Source organism: Pleurodeles waltl, chromosome 3_1 (genome assembly GCF_031143425.1).
Source record: "Pleurodeles waltl isolate 20211129_DDA chromosome 3_1, aPleWal1.hap1.20221129, whole genome shotgun sequence".
Lineage (NCBI taxonomy): Eukaryota > Metazoa > Chordata > Amphibia > Caudata > Salamandridae > Pleurodeles > Pleurodeles waltl.
Window position 1 is genome coordinate 230,143,383 of NC_090440.1, and position 24,245 is coordinate 230,167,627.

The window sequence follows — 24,245 nt, forward strand, 5'->3', positions numbered from 1 at the left end:
TACTGGGAGGGGATTTTAACCATGGATACCAGCAGAAACAGAAATAGCTCCTGGCCAGAGGGAAGTGGGACAACAGGTAGACTAGAAGGGTTCATGCAAGCAACAGGTTTATGTGACATATGGAGAAGTTTACACCCAGAGGAAACATGCTACTCCGTTTCCTTGGGGCACACTCAATGCACTCACGTCTGGACTACTTTTTCACCAGAGGCGGCTCACTCATCTGATTTAGGGAGGCAAAATATTTGGCTAGAAGAATAAGCGATCACTCCCCACTGCGGATCATTGGATCTCCAAACACAAAGGCCCAAACAACCATGGAGAATGGAAACATGGCGACTCACTAATAAACAAGAGGTCAAACTCTTGACCAAGGGCTCGGAGCTCTACTTTACTGAAAATAGAAACTCGGTGCAAAGAGAAACAATACTATGGGAGGAATATAAGACAACAATAAGAGGCACAATTATTTTAGGGGAGATACAGGATAGACAGGCAAGGAGGGCTGCAATGGATAAATTAGAGGATTAAATCATACGCCTAGACGAGACATATGCAGAGAAGGGGGATCATACTAACAAGAGTACAGCTGACTTGAAAAGAGCTGAATACCAAATATTGGCAAAAAATGAGGAAAAAACCTCATACATAGCAAAGCAAAAAATAATTTATGAAGGAGGAAATAAAACAGGTAAGCTTCTGACGTGGTTGGGAAGAAAAGAAAGGGACAAAATGACGATCAAAGAAATTAGGCAGACATCTGGGAATCTGATACGCACAAGCAGAGAGATAGCTGAAGAATCTGCTTCATATTTGGAAGGCTTTTATGAATCCCACATAACAGCCCCTGAAACAGAAATCCGGGTGTTCATTGCTGACTGCCCAGTAAAGAAAGTGAGTAACGCACACAAAGTAGCTTTAGAAGCAGCTATTGCACTAGAGGAAATCACCCAGGCCTTGGGACAGATGCAATCAGGCAAAGCTCCCGGACCGAACGGACTCCCAATCGATCTACTTAAACGACTGCAGACACAAGTGAAAGTCCCATTACACAAAGCCCTGACGGAAGCGTACAGAATAGGTAAACTACCAGAGCACATGCACTCAGTGACAGTGATATTAATCCCAAAGGCAGGGAAACCGCTAGATAGATGTGACTCCCACAGGCCCATATCATTAATTAATGGGGACATAAAAATATTGGCTAAGGTGTTGGCGAACATGCTGAAGACGGTGATTTTAGAATTAGTGCACCAGGACCAAAATGGATTCATGCCAGGCCGATCGCCTAAGCTGAACCTCCGGCACCTACACAATAACTTGGCTCCGGCATGAGAGGCACCAGTGGGCAAAGTAATTGTATCCCTAGATGCAAACCAAGCATTTGACTCAGTGGAATGGAGCTATCTGTTTGGTGTTCTAGAGGGGATGGGTTTTGGGCCGAACTACATAAGATGGGTCAGACTCCTCTACGACGGTCCGATCGCAAGGGTGCGGGTCAACGGTCATCTGTCTCGAAAGATTTCTATCATGAGGGGCACCAGAAAAGGCTGCCCCCTATCACCAATGTTGTTCGCATTGGCTATTGAAGCTCTGGCTGCTTGGATAAGAGTAGATCCACTGATTTGGTGCTGGCCGGATAATCAGGGACCAGAAGACTGCATTTTGCTTTACACAGATGATATCCTACTATACTTGTCCAACATAACACAGACGTTGGACAGGCCCCAACAAATATTCGACACATATGGTAGACATTCAGGCTTTGCAGTTAACTTGGATAAATCACTAGTGTTCCCCTTGGGAGATGATAAGAATGGTACACACCTCCGATTGCCACTCCGCATGGAGTGAAACAAATTTAAATACCTAGGGATATGGATAACGCATACTGAAGTTTAGTATTATGAGGCAAATATGACACCACTACTGCAACGACTAGAACAAGACTTGAAACATTGGAAGTCGTTGCCACTATCCCGATTAGGGAAGGCAGCCATGTTTAAAATGATGGCGCTCCCCAGATTGCTAAATGTGATACAAAATACACAATATAAGATACCAGAGGGGTTCTTTACTAAGATAGATTGCCTGATAAGATGGTTGTCGTGGGCAGGCGGGCAACCCACAATATCTTTAAAAACACTGCAGAGATCTAGGTATGAAGGGGGAGTTGCACTGCCAAATGTGCGGAAATACTACGATGCAGCGCAAGTCAGTGTAGTAAATGATTGGGCCTATACGGAGGTTGATAACCCAGCGTTCTGGGGGGATTAACTAGGGATCGGGGTACACGGCTACTTACATGCATTATACGGGGGAGGAACCCCTCTGAATATGTACCCGGCGACACAAAGGGTGATTGATACCTGGAGGAAACTGACAAAGGAGATGGGATGGGGTAGGAGACTAACCCCCAAAACCCAACTATGGGAAGGTACAAGGCTGAAAGAGGTCTCGTCACTGCAGGGATTCAAAGGATGAAATGACATAGGCATATCCACATTGGCGGAAGTATGGGATGCAAATGGGATAGTCCCATTCTCACACCTGCAGACAGAATATAAGATGATTGGGTCCCAGTGGCTCCAATACAGACAACTATCCCATGCCCTGAAAACCAGAATTCCCCCAGAGGAAGTGACGCAAGAAAATTCCCCATTGGAAAACAGGTTGCTAAAAGGGAAAGTTGACAAGAAACTGGTATCAATTACATATGGCACCCTGATGAATAATACACAAGATACACTGACGAAACTGCGGGAGACGTGGGAAATAGATACAGGGAACCTAGAAGAGGATGATTGGGCAGAGGCAGTGGAATTACCTAAAAAGCTGGCAATAAAATCTAGTTTTCAGCTTATCCAGCTTAATATACTACACAGGGTGTACTACACCCACACTTTTGTATGTAAGATAGGATGGATAGACAGCGCAAAATGCAAGAGAAACTGCGGGATGGAAGGCTCCTTTCTGCATATTATATGTAGCTGCCCATGTCTCCAGAGGTACTGGAATCAGGTGGACAATACACTGGCGACTGCAGTTGATGGGTTCCTTAGACTGACACCTAGGATGGCGTTACTGGGTATATGGGAAACCACAGAATATACACACTATCAAAATTTGCTCATCAACACAGGATGCATGGTAGCCAAGAGAGATATAGTCCAGAGATGGGGCTCAGTAACTCCCCCAACACATCAGAAATGGGAAATAGGAACGGAATATTGTAGAATTATTGAAAAAGAAGTGTACAAGAGCAGAGGATGCATGAAGAAATATGAAAAAATAAGGGGCTGATGGGCAATGGAAGTATGAAAAGATACAGAAATGGAATAGTGGTGTTATTTAAAGATAGCCGCATAGACTCTGATTGACAAGTTCGGCAAGAATGTAATAGAGAACTCATATACCTCTGAATTTAAAGACATTTGTTAGTGGGACCGAGGGAGTAGAAAGCGAGATGAACTGTTAAAGATGTTACTGTATGCATGAATGTACTAACTGTTAATAACATGCAATAAAATATGTAAAATATTTTTTTTTTTAAACAGCACTTAAACCAGGCATTCTGGCATCAGTGGATAAGAGGCTAGTATCCTTAGAATCAGAAGGTTTAAGCACTTAAATCAGGGAGACTGGCATCAGTGGATATGAGGGTAGGATCCCTAGGATGAAAAGGTTTAAGTTCCACAGCTCATATAATACAACTTTTGATATCTTCAAACACATTTTGACAAACTGGCATCCAATCATACTTCTGTACCTTCATCAACACCCTCATGGTTTGCACTCTGTCATGTCCCTTCTTCTTCATCAACGCCCTCATGGTTTGCACTCTGTCAGCAAAGTGATCAACAAATTTTGCCTTGTACTCCACCAGACCTAGAAATGATCTAAGATAATCCTTACCCGGAGAACATGGTGCCTTTTCTATGGTCTCCATCAATCTTACCTTAGGTCGTATTCCTTCACCAGAAATAGGGTGGCCTAAATATTCACTCTTGCTAACTGCAATTTACATCTGTCAATCTCCGTGGTGAGCTCTGCTACTTCCAAATGTCCAGCTCCTTACCCAATACACTATCATGATCGTATCTTTCCACAACCTCTATTAGCACATCACATTAAAACAATATTACTCCATCTAACCCTCCTGAGAAACGCTGCATGGCACGCTGAAACATCACTGATGCCAAACCCAGCCCAAAAGGCATTCAGGTATAATAGTTGAGGTTAAATGCTTAGAATCAGTGTGCAGTAATATCTGATGGTACCAGTATTGAGATCCAAAGATGGAGCTATGCACATAATAGTAGAGGGTGCTAGAAGCTGGTTCATGTGTTTATGCCGCTATCCTGACATCAGTATTAAGGTCATAGGAGCTGCTGCAAGCCAGTTCTGAGGTGCGTTGACAGCTGTGCATGGGTAATGGGTGTAAAGGGTGTGGCCATCTCAAGAGCATTGACTGAGCCATGGAGCTATAAGCATTGGGGGAGTAGAAAATGCTGTTATCCAGTTGTGGTTCATTATCGAATTTACACACAGGTCAGTATTGTATCTATAGCAAAGACTGCAGCCACCCTGTTTTAAGGCACACTGCATGAACAACACACACGTCTTTGCAAGGGTCATCCTCAGATTATTGCAAACCAGTCTTGAGGTGCCAGGGATACCCATAGGTCTGTATTGAGATAGTAGAAGGATGTTGTAAGCCAGATTTGAAATGTGTTGACAGCTCTGTGGGCAGGTCAGAAATGGGAAGGCTGATATACTGCTGAGAGCTCGCAATCCTCAACCACGTTCAGAAGTACCTCATCATCTTGTAAAGAGTAATTACCACACACAGAAAAACTCATTTCTAAAACAAAAGTTCCTGACTTCAACAGTCTAGTAATATTGAGAACATCAATGCTGCTCCACCCAATAACAGGCACTTTAGAAACATACTTGCTAAGTTGCGTTAATGCGCTAAAACATAGCTTTGCAATTCTGTGATTATTTGTATTGGTTCCAATTGTATCTTTTTTGTTGAGTTGTTAATGCTCCTTGAAGGCTGGACCCACAAGGAACCTTTCATTAGGTTCTTTTAAATGTAAAGTTTCGTAAGTTATTGCTAAACACAGCCTCCTCCCAACCAGGGCAGCTCCCGGTGCGGTCCCACCACCCTAAATCCGGCCCTGCTGACAAGGTTGAGGAGCATTAACTGAGCTACCATGCAGGGATCAGTACTAGAATCTCAGAAAGGACTGACGGGTACGTTAAGTGCATTATTACTAGGACTGTTGCAAGTGTCCGGAATTAAAGAAAGCGGCAGTGCACGGCCTAAACCTTCAAGCACCGAGAGCCGGGGGTGCCCGGAAAACGAGGAGCACGCGCGCACAGACGCGCTCGCGGGCCCGGGCCCCGTGTCTGAGCCCAGGTCCCTTAACTCATTTCCACAGGCCTCGGCTGACAGGCCATTGATCGCTGCTGACACTGTTTATTTATTTCTGCGTGGCGGCAGTGGCGGAGCACCTTATTCCCTTTGTCAAACGCCATTAGCGAGCTGCGCAGACGTCCAGACGAAGGAGACGAATGCCGCTAATAATCGTGAAATTCCCATTACTTACTGTCACTCCCGTCGTCTCGGAGACGCTGCCGTCCCTCGGCGCCAGCTCCGGGGTTGCTGTCAGTCGCCTCTCATCCAGTCCCGGTCCCGCCACCCCCAGCGCCTCGCTTCTTTCACTTCTCTGTAACCCTCAACCCCCTGTCTCTGAATTTCAACTTCACTCGTCACCTTTTGACCTTTACGGCTTTTTTCACCGCTCTGCGCTACCTTCACCCCTCCGTTAATAGGTTCACTTCACCCCCGTCGCTAAATTTTAACTTCACCTTCTGTCGCCAACTTTCACCCTTCTGTCACTCCCTGTTACCTTCACCGCTCGCTAGGTATCTTACTCCTTCACCTCTGTGTCGCTAATGTTTACCCTCACCACTCTCACGCGAACTTTCACCCCGCTGTCCTAGCTTTCACTTTCACCTGTTTGTCCGTAACGTTTACCTCCACCCTCCTATCACTCTGTTACCTTCACCTCTTTGTCTCTCACTTTAATATTCTCCCCTCTATCACCCACTGCTACATTCACCTTTGTCGTTTTATCTCTTACTGTTACCTTCACAGCTTTCTCTGGCACCGGCACTGCTGCCGCTAGTTTTCCCTTTACCTCCCTCACCCTCAGGTGTTTGCTTTAACCTTCATCTTTCTGTCGCTGTCACCTTCACCTCAAACTCCGCCTTTACCTCTCTGTTGCTAATTACTGTCCCTTCGTCTTTGTCCCCTTCACCTCTATATCGCAAACAGTCACCTTCAGTTTGTCACTTACCGTTTCCTGTCTCCTTCAGCTCTCACATTCATCCATCCCTTGCTTACTGTAACCTTCATCCTTCTGTTGTACATTGTCACCGTCCCGTCTTTGCTGCTTGCTGTCACCTACACTTCTCTGTCTCTTACTGTCACCCTCACCTCTGTCACCTTCACACATTTATCGTTTACTCTCACCCATGTCTTTCTGTAGCTTACTCACACTTTCACCTCTAGGCTACCCAGGTGACTTTCACCTCGCCTTCTTTCTCTCCCTCCCACCGCTAACTTATAATGTTTCACAAGTGTAAGAGGAACCACCCAGGTTGCAGCACAACAGGTGTCATACAAAGAAAATCCTCTAGGCGTAGCCCATGAATTGGAGACTCCTCGGGTAAATGTAGCTACGACTCTACCTGGAAGTGGAATCTCTGCTACCGCATGCACATCCGTCCACTGTGGGTACCGGTAGGTGTTTTTTCACTTTTTGATGATAAAAACAAACTTGACAAAAAGAGCATGAGATGTGTAAAGGCAGATACATGTTCAATGCTCCCTGGACATCAAGACAATGCAAACCAGAATATGCCTCAGAATATGGATTATGAGGGAGGCTGGAAGGGCTGATTCCTCTTCAAAATGGAATTTTGAAAGTAACTTAGGGCGACAGAAAGGGTTAGTGTGTAATTCAGCCTGATCCTCAATCCTCTATACAACCTTATCCTTGTTGTTAACAACAAGGCTAATGAGCCAAAACAGCCCACAGCTCCCTCGATCTGGGTCCATAGGTTATCACTACTAGAAAAAGTGCTCTAGCAACCAACAAAATTGTTGAAATACATTCAATATGATCTTTTTGTAAAACACTGTGCAGGAGAGGCAGAGCCCAATGAGGTACCCTAGAGCAGTGGTTCTTAAGCTTTTGACTTTTGCGGAACCCCACTTAATGATTACTGGAATAGGGGACACCACTGAATCATTATTGGAATCTGGTGGCCCCCACTGAGAAATTGCTGGGAGCCGGGACTGGCCTAACCATATTTGAACTGCAAAACAACATGGAAACAATACAGAAACAAGCATTCACAAAATGTACAAATTATTATTTTATACAGTTCAAAAACAAATATAAAAAAATCTAAATTTTAATAGGAAGGTTGGTGCTTTTCTAAATCCAATTGAGGCCTCTCATCATCCATATGTTATCCTTTTTCATGCCACCTGTACTGCTCCCATGAATCAATCTGAGGATGCTAACTTAATTTGTAGCCTCCAATTCCAAATTCATTTACATTTACAGAATGTTTTAGAACTTCCATTTGTATGTCTTGCTTCTTTATTTATGTACACTGTATTAATACGTTAATGTTATTTAATTTTCTAAGAGTTGCAAACCCCCTGAGTAGACTTCGCAGACCCCCAGGGTCCCCACACCCAGATTAAGAACCACTGCAGTAGAGTGAATAACAGGTTTTTGGTTAGAGAAGCAATGTTGCAGTCCAGCAGCTAAATGATTTATATTGAATAGATAAGACACTGGTGAAAGAAAAGCTCTTATGTCTGCCCTTTGTACCCTTAAAGGAAAAACAGACATATCATTTAAAAAACCTCTCACAACAACTCCACAACGGTGAAAGGGTCATTATTGTATGGATGTATAGAGGTAGAAACACATTAATAGGAACAATTCTGCCAATGCCTTCCGTATGATTTCAAAATTGATTGTCTCTTATCTTGCTGTATTTTAGTAGCAACCTCCCTGGAGCACCCTATACACTGCAACTCCTTCCACTCAATCTCCAGAACCCGAGGCAAAGTCTTCGAAAGTTTCTGAACAGCATTGGAGACTGCAGGGTAGATGGAATTATTAGAACCTCTCTACAAGTTTTATACTGCTGGGTAAAAAATAATGGAAAAGGGTACCATTCTGGCCAAATAGTCACTATCAACACCACTTCCACTTTTTGTGGTTTGATCATAACCTGTGCTAAGGTTGGAGTTGCTGGGGAGGCATATAGGAGAAGGCGTGAAGAGAAAGAGCAACCCCTCTTCAGGTGTGATGAGATGGAACCACTAAACAAAATCAGACCACTGTTCCAACATTGGCCCCTGTACTATTGAACTGGCATTCATTGTTGGACCAATGGCGCCTATGGATTTAGTGACGCACCTCTCTTCAGAATGATCTTTCTCTATGATTTCCTAAGAGATATGATACCTTGGAACTCCATATCACAGTTCAATGATGTTGGTTATCTGTAGACCAGAATTAAAGTCAACAACAATTTCAGAGGTTACTGTGGCAAGGCACCTCAAAAACTGTGGACGCCACCAGACCCTGAAGCCTCAACAAGTCTCTCACAGGTACAGCCACATTCTTCAAGAGGGATTTCACAAGTGAATGTGGTGTGAATATCTTCACAAGAGGCATTGATATCATCTGTAGTACTGTTTGAAAACATGCCCCTATAAAAGTCGAATCCTGTGAAAATCCTGAGTTATGACTTCTTGTTGAGAAATAAACCATGCTACTGAAGGGTTCTGCACGCCAGTCCACATCTTCCTGATCTTTTGAAAAAGAAGACTCAGCAATCAGCCAATCATAAATAAGGAATAAGGATATAACCTAACTTCTTTTGTATGCAACCAATCAGCCACACCCAAAGCAAATAGTACTTTTTTAAAAGCTTGAGATGATTTCAAGCAAGAAGGACGTAACTGAAACTGGAAATGTTTAGCCTTTTTCATGAAGCTTAGGAACTTTTGATGAATTTGGTTAATCGACATATGAAAGTACGCATGATTCAGATGTAGCAAGATTAAACAAATCTCCTGGCCGTATTAAATTGGATTATAGACTGAAACGTGGGTGTGATAAATAACCCATATTTCTATGATCAAGACATAAAACCTGATCATTGCTTGATCCCAGAGGATGTTTGGGTACAACACTACGCAAGGGTTTTTCAGACGGAAAATGAACAACACCATGAAGGGGATGAAACCACAAATCAGAATCCTGTTGAAATAAACCCAATCCTATTAGATATTCCTTTTGATCTACAAGAGGTTATTACAGCAATAAACCTTTCTGGGTCAGGAAAGGCGCCTGGCCCGGATGGGGTCCCAGTAGATTAATTTAAAACTATGCCACATCTTTGGGGTCCTTTAGTAAAAAATGTTCTAAGAAGCGTAGTAGAGAGTAACATTCCTTCTTCATGGAAACTGGCCATTATCATTCCTATTTTAAAAAAAGGCAAATTGCTAAAGGGCAATTTCCCTTATAGACTCTACCGGTACAATCTTAAGAAGAGTGATTTTGTCATGACTGGAAGAGTGGGTTTCAAAGGTAAAGATCCTTTCCACAATCAAATATGGCTTTAGGCCCGGTCTAAGTACAGTTGACCAAGCCTTAAATTTGCATTTAATTCTTCGTAAATATGTAACAGCTATAAAAGGAGCCATTCATATGGCATTTATTGACTTTTCCAGCGCTTTCGATTTGGTAAATAGAGAAAAGCTCTAGCAAATCATACAAACTCTGGGTATTGATTCAAAATTGTTGGTTTTAATAAAACGCTTACATACAGACCTTATGGTGTCGGTGCAGTACAGTCCATAAGGCGAGAGAACACCCCTATTCCATCAAGGTGGGGAGTAAGACAGAGTTGCATCTTAGCTCCATTTCTATTCTTAATAGACATAAATGGTTTATATGACTTCTTACTAAGGTATGGGGAGGATTTTCCCAGAATGGGGCAGAGACAGATTCCAGTTCTATTGTATACAGATGATACTTTATTAATCTTGCATACTGCAAATGGCCTCCAAGGTCTGTTAGAACTTTTTTTTATCTTTCACGCAGGCCCTTGATTTGAAAGTAAACTTTACAAAGTCCTATATAATGACTTGTGGTCCCCATAATACAAAGTATAAACAATTTATTATGGGGCGAAATGCCCTCAACAAGGTGAAGGATTTTTGCTATCTGGGCATGCATGTAAGCTCCTCCACGTTATGGATTTTCCATCTTAAAGTCAAGACTCAACAATTTGTAAGTAACATAGAGGCGATTTTTCGCTATGCTCATAAATTAGGTCATAAACCAATACCACAGAAGGTGACGCTCTATAAATCAAAATGTGTAACAGCAGCTACATATGGGGCTGGCTTGTGAGGTTATGGCAAAGCAGATTCGCCACAATGTATTGAGAACAAATTTGTACATAGATTATTGTTGGTACCCAAGAATGTAGAAAATATTATCTGTCACGAAGAGCTCGGTTTGCAGTACTTAGACGCTTTGATTGCTGTCTCTCCTCTTTGATTGTGGATTAAATGCTGGAGAAACCTAGATGCCAGTTCAGTGAAAGACTGCATGACTGATTGTCTACATCTGGCCAATATGATTAGGAATCCTTGGTTTTCATATCTGAAAAGATCTTTTCGAAATTTGGGGCTTGAAAATATGTTTACAGACCCTAAGTCTCTGCGTGAAAATGCAAAAAGGTGGTGTAATAGTATTATAGAGAGAATATTGTGAACCTTAGACTTTATGGTGCACTGAAGCTGAAATCAGTTGAGCCTCACATCCAGATTTCAACCACGGTCAATATGGAACCTTCTTTAGCTTAGTTCCAGAGACCATTAGCGTGCTCTCGCCTAACTTTGGTCAGGCTCAATCTAATCCACTTTAGAGTGGCCTTTCCCACGTAGTGTACTTGGCAAAATGATCTGTCAGCCTGTCCCTGTGACGCTAAGTCCAAGCAGAGCACATGCCACTTTCTCTTATTTTGCACATTGTGTACTGCTCCTAAATATGCTTTAATTCTGCCATTCTTACGTAGAGCAAATGTTAGATATTATAAAGAAGCAATGAGTTTTGTAAAAAAATTAACAATGATTAAAATTTGCCACTTTATATTAAATTTTATTAGATCCACTATTGCTATCAGGAAACGTTATGAACTGATCAATGTAGTTGCATAACTTGATTTAGATATATGTCATGAACTTAAAATGTTTTGCAAGTTCGTTCCAGTAATTAGGAAAGGATATGACTGACATTTAACCTGATGGTTTGTAGTTATAGCCATTTTATGTAAGATTGTATAGTGTAAAGTCATATATTTGAAATGTTTTAAAAACATTTTTTAAAATTTTTAATCTGTATTTAAATGATTTATGTGATTTTACGGCAATAAAGAGATTTAGGGGCTCATTATGGCCCCGGCGGTTGTGGGAAATATGGCGATAAGTACCGCCAACAGGCTGGCAGTACCCACCACCATATTATGACATTGGCTGGTTGGCTGAAGCCAACCACCATATTATGACATTGGCGGGTTGGCTTAAGCCAACCTGCCAATGTACCACTCCGACCACCATGGCGGGTACAGCCGCCGGGCTGGAGATATCTATCTCCAGCCCGGTGGCCGTCACTGTTCCACCCGCGGGATTATGACCCCGCCTACTGCCATGGTTTTCGTGGCTTCCTTACCGCCACAAAAACCATGGTAGTAGGCACTATCAGTGACAGGGAACTCCTTCCCTGTCACTGATAGGGGTCTCCCCCCCTCCCTCTCCAGTTACCGCACCCACCCCCTCTGCCTCCCCAATGCCCCCCTACATTCATGCCCCCTTCACACACACACACACACATTCCCACAAACATTCACGCATGCATACTTCCACTCACACACACCCACACACACTTTCAAACATGGACGCACACACAAAACATAACATACACACACTCACACCTTCATATGTGCACATACAAACATACACACACACACACACTCCTGCACACACACACAAAACCCCCCACTCCCCTCCCCTGTCGGAGCACCCACTTACCTGTGCGCAGGGGGTCCTCCGGCAGGGGACGGGACAGGGCACTGCTGCCAGCAGCAGCATCCGCTAGCAGAACACCGCCAGGCCTTATTATTTCTCACAATACCTCGGGTGGCGGTCTACTGGCATGGCGCTGCTGCTGGCAGCAGCAGCACCACCTTACTGCCATCCGCCGGCATTGCCACATCCGGGTTTCCGCCATCCTTCTGGTGGAAATCCGGCTGTGGTCATTATCCGGCGGACGGCTGGTAGCCGCGGCAACGGTCTTTTGGTGGCCGTCGCCGCGGTGGTAGGCGGTTTTTACCACCAAGGTCCAAATGAGGGCCTTAGACTTGACTTGACTGAAGCGTTATCATCTTGAATGGATGATGGATCAAGAACTTGTTTAGAGTCTTTAGATTCAGCACAGGTCTGAAATCTCCTTTCATCTTTCCCACTTAAAAAAGATTTAAAACTTTGACACTTTTCTGCATGTGGAGCCATCTTTGCTACACTGTTTTGTATTAAAAGACATATTCCTTTCCCCATTGCCTCCCTCATCATCTGCACAGGCAAGGAGTGACTTGCAACACTGTTACTAAATGTCTCTGAATTCCAAGAAGCAGCTTTCTTCCAGTACTAGTACTCGAAGAAACAATCTTTCTGAAACTGTGTCCTTCTTACACAATGGAAAATGAGAAATATCTCCTCTCCCCAGCAGATGTAAAAAGTCTCTAATATAATCAAGCCTTTAGAGGGGTTAGCTGATTTCTTGTTTTTTGTTGGTTGAAATTCGGCATACAAGAAGGCCCCCAGTCCCTATCCTCTAAAGGCTCAACATCGAATGCTTGGACTCTACTATTTGATTGGTGAAAGCGCAGTAATGTTTCCTTGTCCTCTGCAGACTTCTTTTTAGGTTTTCAGTATGGTGACAAGATAAAAATAATCCAAGAAACGACAAATGAAGAAGAAATGTATGCTAGTTTTCCTCCACCTGCTAGGCCCTCAACCACAAATGCTTGCGATTAGGAAAGGCTTCTACAGTAGCAGCAGCCGCAGCACATAATTCTTCAAATGTCACATCTGAAAGAAAGTGGTGAAAGTGTACTTACTACTCCATATGAGCCAATATTGGAATAGGTTAATCTCTTTGGATGACTTCAGACAAACTGTGAACGTTTTTTTAATAGCGACTGCAGAGTGAATGTGGCATAGACACCTGCCCTTGTATCACAGTTTGAAGCTGAATCAGATCTTTTTAGTAACACACCCCTTTTGTTCTCTGAATTGTCTGCTGGTGATTAATCATCAAATGCAGACTGAGATCCACTTACCAATAGAGAGTAAATTTTAGTTATTACTGAGTGCACTTCAGCATCAAACCTATCCAAAAGGCATTCTTTGTCAAAAACCTGGAGAATAATTGTCCCTCGATGTCCTCTCATTAATTTTGCAGCTTAGTTTGAATTGCTACATAAGCCGGCATGTAGTCAGACTCCGGAAAGCAAAATCTTGAAAAGAATTGTTCCCGGTGGTCCTCAATCTCTGGAGGTGCAAATTCAAAATTTTCCCTTTTATGCGCTAACAATATATTGAAATCAGTGCCCGGCATGCATCTGCGTCTTGGACCAACAGATTCAGCTTCATCATCCACAGCAATGTCCAGAATATTTTCAGCTCTTTCCTAAAGGCATTGCTCACTGCATTATTATAACTGCCTGCAACTCCCATAGAGGTAAGACAATTGGTTTTACAGCGCCTTGATCCTGTTGAGACTGGTCTACCTGCTTTCTGTTTGCAGTGTGCATCCCTTCCATTTCCATGTTTAAGAAAACGCAAAACAAAAACAGTTTACAGCGAAATACACCTCACTGCTTGTCGCTTCCCCGTAATTAAGGGAGCAAATAAGGAGAAGCTATCCTTTTTATTTCTTCTGTGTTTTTTAAGAACACAACGGTCAGGCAACACATGGCAATACTCCATTTATCCCACTTCACAGCTCCCATAAGATGCACTTATAACAACATTTCGGTACCTTGTGTTGCAAGGTAAGTTCATTTTACCAAAGAAGTGCCAGACTTAACTGGGGCCGCCAATTTGCACGAAGCCAACCAAATATCCACAATATGGATAATTGCCCCGTGCCAGCTGGAGCTTTATATCCATGCTGCCCTGCTCAATATAAACACTCTAAACTAAACACTCTATGAAGGCTTAGGAGCTCATCAGTGTACAACCTAGTACTCTGGAACAGGCAGACTAAAAAGAGGTAAATGAGAGGTTAAAGCATAGGCACTGGAAGTATGGGTGCTGAGGGTGCTGAAATAATTATGCTAGAGTTTAGAAGGTTAATGAGCAATGAAGATGCCTTCAAATATTGTGTTTATCCTGTCTCATTTGCTGCGCCTTCAAAGACAAAGGTCAAATATCAGATTATATTTTCCGACAGATTGCTGTTTATTCAGAAACTGGGGTGTTCTTTTTAGGTTGTAGCAGGTCAGTTTCTTCTAACACACAGCAACATTTAAAATTGGTAAATTTACTATTTGCATATTTCAAATTATATTGGCAATTAGGAAAGCATAGAAATATAACTTTTTTTAAATTCTGAATTGTGATGGAAACAAAGATTTTAATAAAATCAAAACAATTCAAGACACTGAAACCCGATTTCTACACATTATTGTTTTTCAACTGCACAGTTTCACCAGCAAAACTGTATGTCTATGCACATTTAGTGGCTATTTCAGTGAAAAATGTGCTGTCTGCAAATGACAGTACACTACCTCACCAGTGTCGAAGGCCGGGTGTGGTGGTCAGCTTCGGTTCCCTGAGACCTTGATTTTGAAGAAAGGGTGATCCTTTCTCGAAGTCACCCTGCCAACACCAAGTGTCCCACACTGGCAGATGACTAAGAAAAGGAAACACTTCTGAGGGAGCAAACGCCAAAGGCACAAAAACCTCCAGGAAGAAATCAAGAAGGGCTTGAAATGCTGAGAAGAAGACCAACCTGGACCAAGGCACAAGAAAAAATTGAAAGACAAGGAACTAACTAGGAGTGTGTACACAAAATGAGAATGTGTGTGACACACTCTGGACAAAGTCTCACTGCCTTATATGCTAGAAGGTGACCAGGAACAGGAACTAACCCACAGGAAGTAAATGGTTGTCATTTTGGATTGGGGCATCACTAATAGGGAAAAGGAAAACAGGCACCATTTTAGAATGGGTAATAAGGAAAACCAAGATGACGCCGCTTACACAGGACGCCCAAACAATCAGGAAAAAATGCCTCTTATGTCTTGCTGGGCTGCCCCCTGAGCTGCTCTCATCCTCCCAACTGCCCTCCTTGCAGGTAAGGGCTTATGTGGGAAGAGCATATATTGCGCGCCGCCTGAGCTATGCGGTGGTTGAGGTGTATCACATTCGTCGTTGCAGCAAAAATGCTGCACGCCCAGCAACTAGTGCTTCAAAAGGTATCACCAGCTACATATCACACCCTTACGGATCTCCTGCTGAAAGAGCATGGCACATTGCTACACTTGGGGGGTCATTCTGACCCCGGCGGTCAGAGACCGCCGGGGCCAGGGTCGGCGGGAGCACCGCCGACAGACCGGCGGTGCCCCGCAGGGCATTCTGACCGCAGCGGTTCGGCCGCGGTCAGATGCGGGAAACCGGCGGTCTCCCGCCGCTTTCCCGCCGCTTTCCCGCTGCCCTGCAGAATCCTCCATGGCGGCGGAGCGCGCTCCGCCGCCATGGGGATTCTGACACCCCCTACCCCCATCCTGTTCCTGGCGGGTCTCCCGCCAGGAACAGGATGGCGGTAGGGGGTGCCGCGGGGCCCCTGGGGGCCCCTGCAGTGCCCATGCCCATGGTATGGGCACTGCAGGGGCCCCCGTAAGAGGGCCCCACAAAGTATTTCAGTGTCTGCTATGCAGACACTGAAATACGCGACGGGTGCCACTGCACCCGTCGCACCTTCCCACTACGCCGGCTCAATTCTAAGCCGGCGTCCTCGTGGGAAGGTTGATTTGCACTGGGCTGGCGGGCGGCCTTTTGGCGGCCGCCCGCCAGCCCAGGGCAAATCCCAAAATACCCTCAGCGGTCTTTCGACCGCGGAGCGGTATTTTGGTGGGGGAACTTTGGTGGGCGGCCTCCGCCGCCCGCCGAAGTTAGAATCACCCCCTTGGTTTTTTGTATGACAGTTGAATTTTTCACAATCCCTATGACATCAGGGGTATAATATTAACCCCCACTGTAAAAATTGTTCCACCACTACTGGGTTAAAGCCAGTCCAAGCATGGTTTAAAGTGTAAATAGTGAAGAAAAACTTTAAAGGAGAAGCTTGGTAAATCTGTCTTCGAGTGCAAACACTCCCTGAAATGTGAGGACTGAGGAGAAGAAGGCACAGGAGATGACAATGCATCTATTCCTGTAGCTGTGCCTTTGTTTCCCTGAATATCTAGTAGTTTAATTTTGCGGTACTGGTATTTTCTATGGCATTTGTATGTACGTTTTTGGATTCCACAGGCACTTATCAGAAATTACCAATCTCAGACTGATGTTTGCCATCTAACAGTGTGCTCTTTATTATTATTTTTGGTGTTAAATTAGACATAAACAATGACCTGGAGACAGATGTAAATATAACCACATAGTAATGAAGTGATATTAGTTCCTGAACATCGACGTGTTCTAGGGCAGGATGCCTTTGTTAACCCTAATGATATAATATGTTGATGCACTGATTAGATTTTGCCAACAAGTTCCAAGTTGCTTGAGCACAGAAACTACATTGTACTCTGGGGAATAATCACATAAGTCTTTAAAATGTCCATTACTATGCTTCGAAACATTTGAGTGAGTTATGGCGTTCTAAACTCTTTGCAATATAATATTTAATAATTACGAATGTCAGAGGGGCAGCCTATACCGAATACCTTAGTTGAAAGGATTTATATTATTTACAGTTCCTACCACCAAAATGCAAGGGGTTGGAAATGGAAGCATTTAGGTTGTTTGGGTCGCAATAGAGGCCGCTGTCAGTATTTCAAGAGAGTGTTTAACCTTGACTGAACAGGAATCACAGTTTCTTGTTTTCTAGGATCCCTGCAGATAGTATTCCATACTATTCACTAAGCTTCTCAAAGGATCTATCCCCTGACCAGTGCTCTCCTAACATAATCCCACATCCTCACTCGGAATACTTCAGATGTCCCTTTCACTCAGGTTATTCACGTCTCTTGGGTGCGTCTCTTGGGTGCACGTGGGAGTCCCATGCTGTATATCAGGACTAAAGAGAATCTCAGGCTAGTGTGGAATTTGAAACTGTAGAAGCGTTAGACTGATATTGCCTAGTCAGCTTGACAGAAAGAGGAGGACAGATTGTGTCTGAGTTGATCAATATCCAAATTGGGTGTCAAAAAACGTAGAGTTGGCTGAAGAAACAAGCCAGTCCCTCAGAACAATGTAAAATTTCTTTCCTGGGATGTGTGCTGTGGGATCAACTCAAGAACGATGTATTCATTGTGATTTTTAAAACATTGTAATACCATATGTTTGCAAGTCCTGAGCTGGTGATGAGAGAATTTAAAGTTCCCGTCATGCGTTACAATAGAAAAGGGCTATCAAAGGTGGGCTTGAGCATTTATTTCAGTAATTACCTCAAATGTCAAGTAAAGCAGTTGGACATGGAAAATCGATTTTTACAGATGGTGTAATTTACCAGCCTGAATGTTTGTGCTTGTGAACCACTTTGTTAACCATTAATGTATATATGCAGCCATCAGTAAAGCCAAAAAGAGTGATTGTTTCAGTGTTACTTTCTTGTGGGTGAGGGTTTGCAGGATATAAAGAAAAGCAATGTGTATGAATAATTGTGGACTGCAATTTAAATTTAGCATGCAGGGGCTTCAACTCGATTAATCAGAATCCCCCTATCCATTCCAGCACAAGTAGATATTAAAGGGGGTAAATTTATAAATATCATTCCATACACTGAATTTGTAAACCTTGAATGGAAGGATAAGAACAAATACCCACCCAGAATGCATATGTTGCCATTTTTAAAAGCTGCTCTTGGTTATGCTTTGGCTTCTGTCCCATTCTTTGTTAATTTCCAGTAATTTCAGATAGTTGGTCAGAAGAAAGACCACACAGGTAAAGCAATATAATGGATAACCTTGTGGGGACAGCAGACCAGTCAATATCATAGGGGAAGTAAGTGGGAGAAAAAGATTGAAACGGGTTAAATGAAGCTAAAAACATATTGTCATGGGGTTATTTTGGTGATGTGCACCTTTATTTTAGCTCTAAGTTTGAGGCCTGTGCCCTCTCGTTGCATTTCATTTTATTCCTTTTATTATTTTAGCAAAAGCTTCATTTTAGTGGTGCTGTTTTATCATTTTTATCAGTTTACCTTCCACTCAGAATTTGTTATTAGTTCTTTTGCATGACATTTCATCATGTGCTCAGCGAAAGGCTGAACAAAGCTGTACATGATAATTTACAGAGTATTGCCGGTCCAAAGAGTACAGTGTGTACCCCACACAGATAATACTTTTTTATCATGTCAGGGCAGTTCTCAGAACAACAACACATTTTATTATAAACACAGACTGCCCCATACCAGGTTACAGGAGAACATTCAGCCAGCCATCCTATGCTGTACCATGTTGTTGCATTGCTGCTAGACTTGGCCTTGCCATTCCAAACACCTGGGTGGACTGCCAGCAGACCAACAGGCAACCCCCTGCTCATTATCCAGGCATGGGTTGGGTCTTCCTTGCAGGGACCAAGTACGGGCAGATTAGGGCTAACACTGCTATTGCTGTCATGTAGATTTTTAGTAGTGCAGGTAGGGATTTTCATCTGTTTCTCGTTTTTCGTCACAATGATAATAGTGTTGCATTTTATTGTCCGAAATAAGTGCAATTTATACCTCATTACGTAGAATGCAGTTGCCTCAATAAATTATAGTAAACCAAATCCTGCTTCTCTTTGTCTTCTGCATGTCTGAGACTGATGTGAATGAGAGAAAGGGGTACGATCTATTCCACCACGACTTCCCTGAGAAGTCACAGAGTGTCATGCTCTACGCTGCAACAAATCACCTTTACTTCTGGGTTTTGGTGAGGTGTTGCTAGCTAGCTGTAGGTGTTACGCTGACAAAGCTATCAGACGGTGTGGGATCAGAGTCAGTCCCCCACATGTGATGGTGCTGCCACCCAAATCCAGCAGTCTCGTCTCCATGATGAGAGTCCTACAACAATATTAGGTACTGGTGTTATGGTGTGGCCTCCCAACCCTCCTAAGTTATCGAGTTGTTTTACTTATGTAAGGATCATTCTGTTTCCCCTGGTAACAGATGTGAATACAAGGTTGAATAATTCTGTGGCTAATCATGAACCCCCACAAAGGTTGGAGAAAGTGCAAGGGGGATCCATAGATGAATGTTAGACACTAAGACCAGAACTAAAGAGTTTTAGAATTTAAGTAACACCATTGATAGAGAGCTGGTATCAAGAAAAGGGCATGTGTTACATGAGAGAAGTGGGTCAAACAGGTCAAGGATTTATACATGGGTTAAAAGTGCAAAATCAATAAAGTTCTGAGTTTAAACTTGGGTAGTAGGAATACTCCAGTATTGGTTATTGGAAATGTGATTGCAGCAATAAGAGTGGATGATGCTCCTGGGCACAAAGGAATACTCCATAAGCTTTACACGTAAGATTCTGAATATTGGACCGTTTTCCTTAGCCCTCTTTATAAAACAGCTTTAGAGGCAGAAAATATTGTAGAGTAGTAGAAGAGCTCAATTATGCAGCTAATTTTTATGAAGGACTGCATAGCATAGTTGTGCTGTTAGACACAGACACTAACGTCTTTGCCCAGGCATGATTATCTAATTTGGAAGCTTGGACAAGTCACAAATATTCACTACCTTTCTATCAAATGAATACAACAGACATCATTTTGGTTTTGGTTTTAATGGCCTATTGTGCAGGTCAAGTAAATAAGGCCTAACTAGATTCTTGCTTCATTGCCCCAGGCCTATAAACCACATCTGATGGCTTGAGCAGAGAACTACAAAGGAAGAATTTACTTCTCATGGGGATCCGGGAATTATTTATTTATATGCAATTTCCTTGTTTAAGCCCTGGGATGTTTAAAAGAGAAGGAAACTACCTCATGGTGGGGTGCCATGTAACTATAAGCAGGGACTTTGTAAAAGATGTTTTATACTCCATGGTGAGGGAAAAACTGCCCATTTTGTTTTACCCATTGTAGATACTAAGCTCCATAGGCTATCATTGTAATATTTGATTTAAGTATAAATATTGCTAGGCAGGAGCTAAAATGTCATTCAAGGACACAAAAGATAGGTAATGATAAATCCAACAACCTGCCACTGTTGAATTCATCATAACTAATGCAGAATAGACGTTATAGGACTTTCTTTTCTGTGGGCCAAAATTCAGTCTTCTAGCAGCTTCTCCTGATTGATCAGTCTTGTCAAGCTTAGCCAAGCTGCTTTCATGAGGTGATAAGTGGCCTGCATAAAGCAGAGATTAACTGGTGGGGGAAGCTCTGCAGCTGCAGAGCACAGGCCAGAAGAGGGATGGGTTAATCAAACTGTGCTTCAAAGAGAACAGGACAGTAAGGAATATTAGCCAGGCCTACCCCCTCTTCCTGTACCACCCAGCCAGACGGCAGGCCTAGGAATGGAAGTTGCAAAAGGTCCAGAGGTGGAGTGTTAATGGAAATGAGCCACACCAGTGGGTTGGATTCGCCAGGTCTTGCTCCCCTGGAGAGGAATCCCCCATCTTGAATTTTTAAAGTGCAGTGCTTTGTGGGGCAACAATATGCCACACTTTGGAGGAAGCTGTCATGCTTTTGGGTGGCACCCTGTATCTCATTGGACAGGGGTGCCCCCTGCTTGTCAACTAGGATCATTGAATAAATATGTGAGAGCTGCATAGCAACTCAGACCTGCTGCCTGAAACTACAAGGAGAACCCTGTTGGAACCCTGGTCTGCACCCCAGAGGACTGCACTCTGAAGGACTGCTCCTGCTGCACACAGGGAACTACAGCCCTGAGGACTTTGCCTTGCTACCAAGAGGATTGAATGAACTCAGCAACAGGTTGACCGAGTTTCCCTGAACCATCTCCCTCGAGAAGTCCCCAGCCTGGACTGCGTCCAGTGGACTTTTAAAGACTTTTTAAGGAGGTGCATTGTGGGAATTGTAGTTCCAAACTTCCAATGACCATCTCAGAGCCTCTAGACCCTTGGACTTGTGTTTTGGACTCTTTGAACCATCAAGGGGAACTTCAGGAAGAAGTACCAGAAGTTTGGAGAGGTTTGGAGCAGCTTTTGGAAAAGAAAGTGGACTGACCTGAGGTTGAGAGTCATGCTGACTACCTTCAACCGTGAAGCGGCCTGAATTTCAGGTTCATCCTGCTGAAAGCTCCCGAGCTCCAGACTTCAAGTATTTCACCGGGGCCTCGCGGAGAAGCAATCCAACAACGTCGCATCAAAATCGACCTGCTGGAGGGGACCACACACTGTTGAAGGAAAATCCTCCAGAAAAGTTTCCAAGTCCAAAGGTAAAATTTTGACTGAGGCCTCTCACTCAGTGTATCCGAGCAGGGCTTCATCGCAGTTGGCCTCAAATTGTGACTTAGTCCTGGTCAAGCACGACCAGATACCCCTGGTTGGCGCTATTGGTTTATAGGCACTAGAAAGTAAATGTTTTGATTTATTGTTTAAAAAGTCATATCTCCGGTTCCCTAAGTTGGATTTGTGTTGTTTTGGTGTCATTCTAAAGATAAATATATTTCTTATTTTCATAAATTGGTGTGGGATTTTTATTGTGCGTTGCGTCTTACTTATTTAATGTATTGATGTATTTACATGCTTTACATACCTGTCTCCTGAGTTAAACCTGCCTGCTCGCAGCCAGGTACCAAGGGTTGAGCCAGAGGGGCCTTATTGCTAGTGGTAGGTGCATACTTACCCCAACTAATAATCCAACTTTTAACCATTATTCTAACAGAATTACTGAGTAACGAGCTGAAGAAAAGATGTATTCCATTTTCTCTTTTATGAGCAATCCAATCCCTGTAGAGTGGAACATAGGTGAAGATTAAGGTCATAATGGTTCTCTATCTGATCAAATTTACAAAAAGATGGGGTTTGAAAAAGAAATGCATAAGTGTAGCCCTTTTGTTCAATGCATTTATATAGCAGCTAAAGGGACAGTTCTTTCTTGCAGTCATTCCATCCTAAATTCGGTGCTAGTCTGTGAAACTGTTGGAATGCACAGGTACCGTCTTGCTTCACTAAACCTCCATCAGCCTCCAGAGGATCTTGGCAGTGCTCAGCAGTTACAATAAGGAAAATATGCATGTTGTCAGTGCTGCAAAGGAGGCCTTTGGGTGTGGGGTCTTTAGGAAGGGTTATTTGAGGACTGGGGATCTGACCATCCATCGAGCTGTATGTAGATTACAACAGGCAATGCTCAAGGTGAAACTGAATTGTTTAATTCATGCTGTGTGGTGCATTAACATCTCCTCGGAATTGCTAACCCTTACTCCAATGTTGTCAAGAATATCAGTTAAGCCAATGCCGACATTATGTGTGGTCATGTGACAGTCCCAGAAAATATGTCCTTATCGTTTGCTGTAGCTTTATGTCTAGTTTATCATGCAGTATTGAAATCGTCACAGTTGTTTAGTCAGGTGAGCCAAAATTAGAATTTTTACTCCGGAAACAATTGTTGAGCCTAATGTGACACTTTTCCCTGCTATGCTTTCAATTAAAAACTCCTTTTCCATCCCTAAATCCCTGCTTTGACTGAAGGTCGATAATAAATTGGGAGCCAGTAATCCATGAGCACTTTTTGTAATGGAAAATGTTATTACCTTGCACCTGGACAAGCAATGAGGGGATTGTACCTCTTGGAGTTTTGTGTCTCAGTTGGGAGCTGTTTAGACCAGGCAAGGGTTCATGTGATCATTTTGTTTTTTTTTACTCAGTAACCTGACAATAGTGTAAAGTATAGCTCTTAGTTGAGCAAGTGTGTTTGTATGAGAGGGCTGAACACTCATGAAATCTCTACTGCTAATCAAATCTGTACTGATATCTTCGTTTTGTGGGAGGAGACGAGTATATGTTTTACATTTTTCAGCTTTTCAGGTTGAAATGCATCAGGCATAGTCATAATTTGGATGGATGCTTTAATGTCAAAGGATTTGTCATGCAGGAAACCAAAAGAGGTAAATCTGGGTTAATATGAGCATTAGCGCTTTTTGTTCCCCAGCCAATGTTGTCAAACTGGTGGTTCCGATTTCGGTGTAAGGAGTTTAGTGTTAAAGGCAATTGATTTCAGGTGCTTAAGTTGAACCCTTTTATAAAGTGTTCTACAGTGGCATTTTGATCTTAGAGTTGGAGTCTGGAGCATTAGGCAAATCCTCCCTGGGTGTGGAGCAAGATTGATCTAGCGCGTCATTACTCGCTATGCTATAGATTACCCTGGGTAAAATTTAACTTGACTATGTTGCTTCATAGTTTCATATGTTATAGGGCCCATTAATGTAGGTCAGGATCCCCGTGTCTCTGAAGTATTTATTAGATATTCCATATACGATGAAAAAAATTCATGAATGTCTATCAATGTCATGTAATCTCTGTTTTGTGCCATAACTTGCAAGGTGTGTGTGAGCGTCCATGTTTCTCTTTCTTCATACGTTTGGCTCTGTTTCCTCTGTTTGTTTGTCCATGTGTCATGGCCGTGTCAGAGGTCCCCTGCTTGTGGATTTGTAACTGTGCCTTTTCATTGCTGTCGGTTAGTATGGGAGTTTGTCTTTGCGTTAGAGATCTCCTGTGTACGTTTGTGTCTGTGTCTTTATTTTGGTCTTTCTAACGACATCCTTGCACTGAGGCTGTGACTTGCCATTGCTTTGTGTTAGAGGTCCCCCGAGTGTGTGTCTGTTTCAGTAGTTTTCGCTGTGTGACAGCGATTATTTTATTTGGATTGTGCATGTTCCTTTCTGTGTCAGACA

At 43.1% G+C, this 24,245-nt stretch overlaps 1 protein-coding gene across 12 annotated transcripts in view; it reads left to right on the forward strand.

Moving 5' to 3' along the window:
* The window catches only part of CELF6 (CUGBP Elav-like family member 6), a 435,439-nt gene that overhangs the window by 331,481 nt on the left and 79,713 nt on the right, over positions 1–24,245 (forward strand). The window lies entirely within an intron of this gene.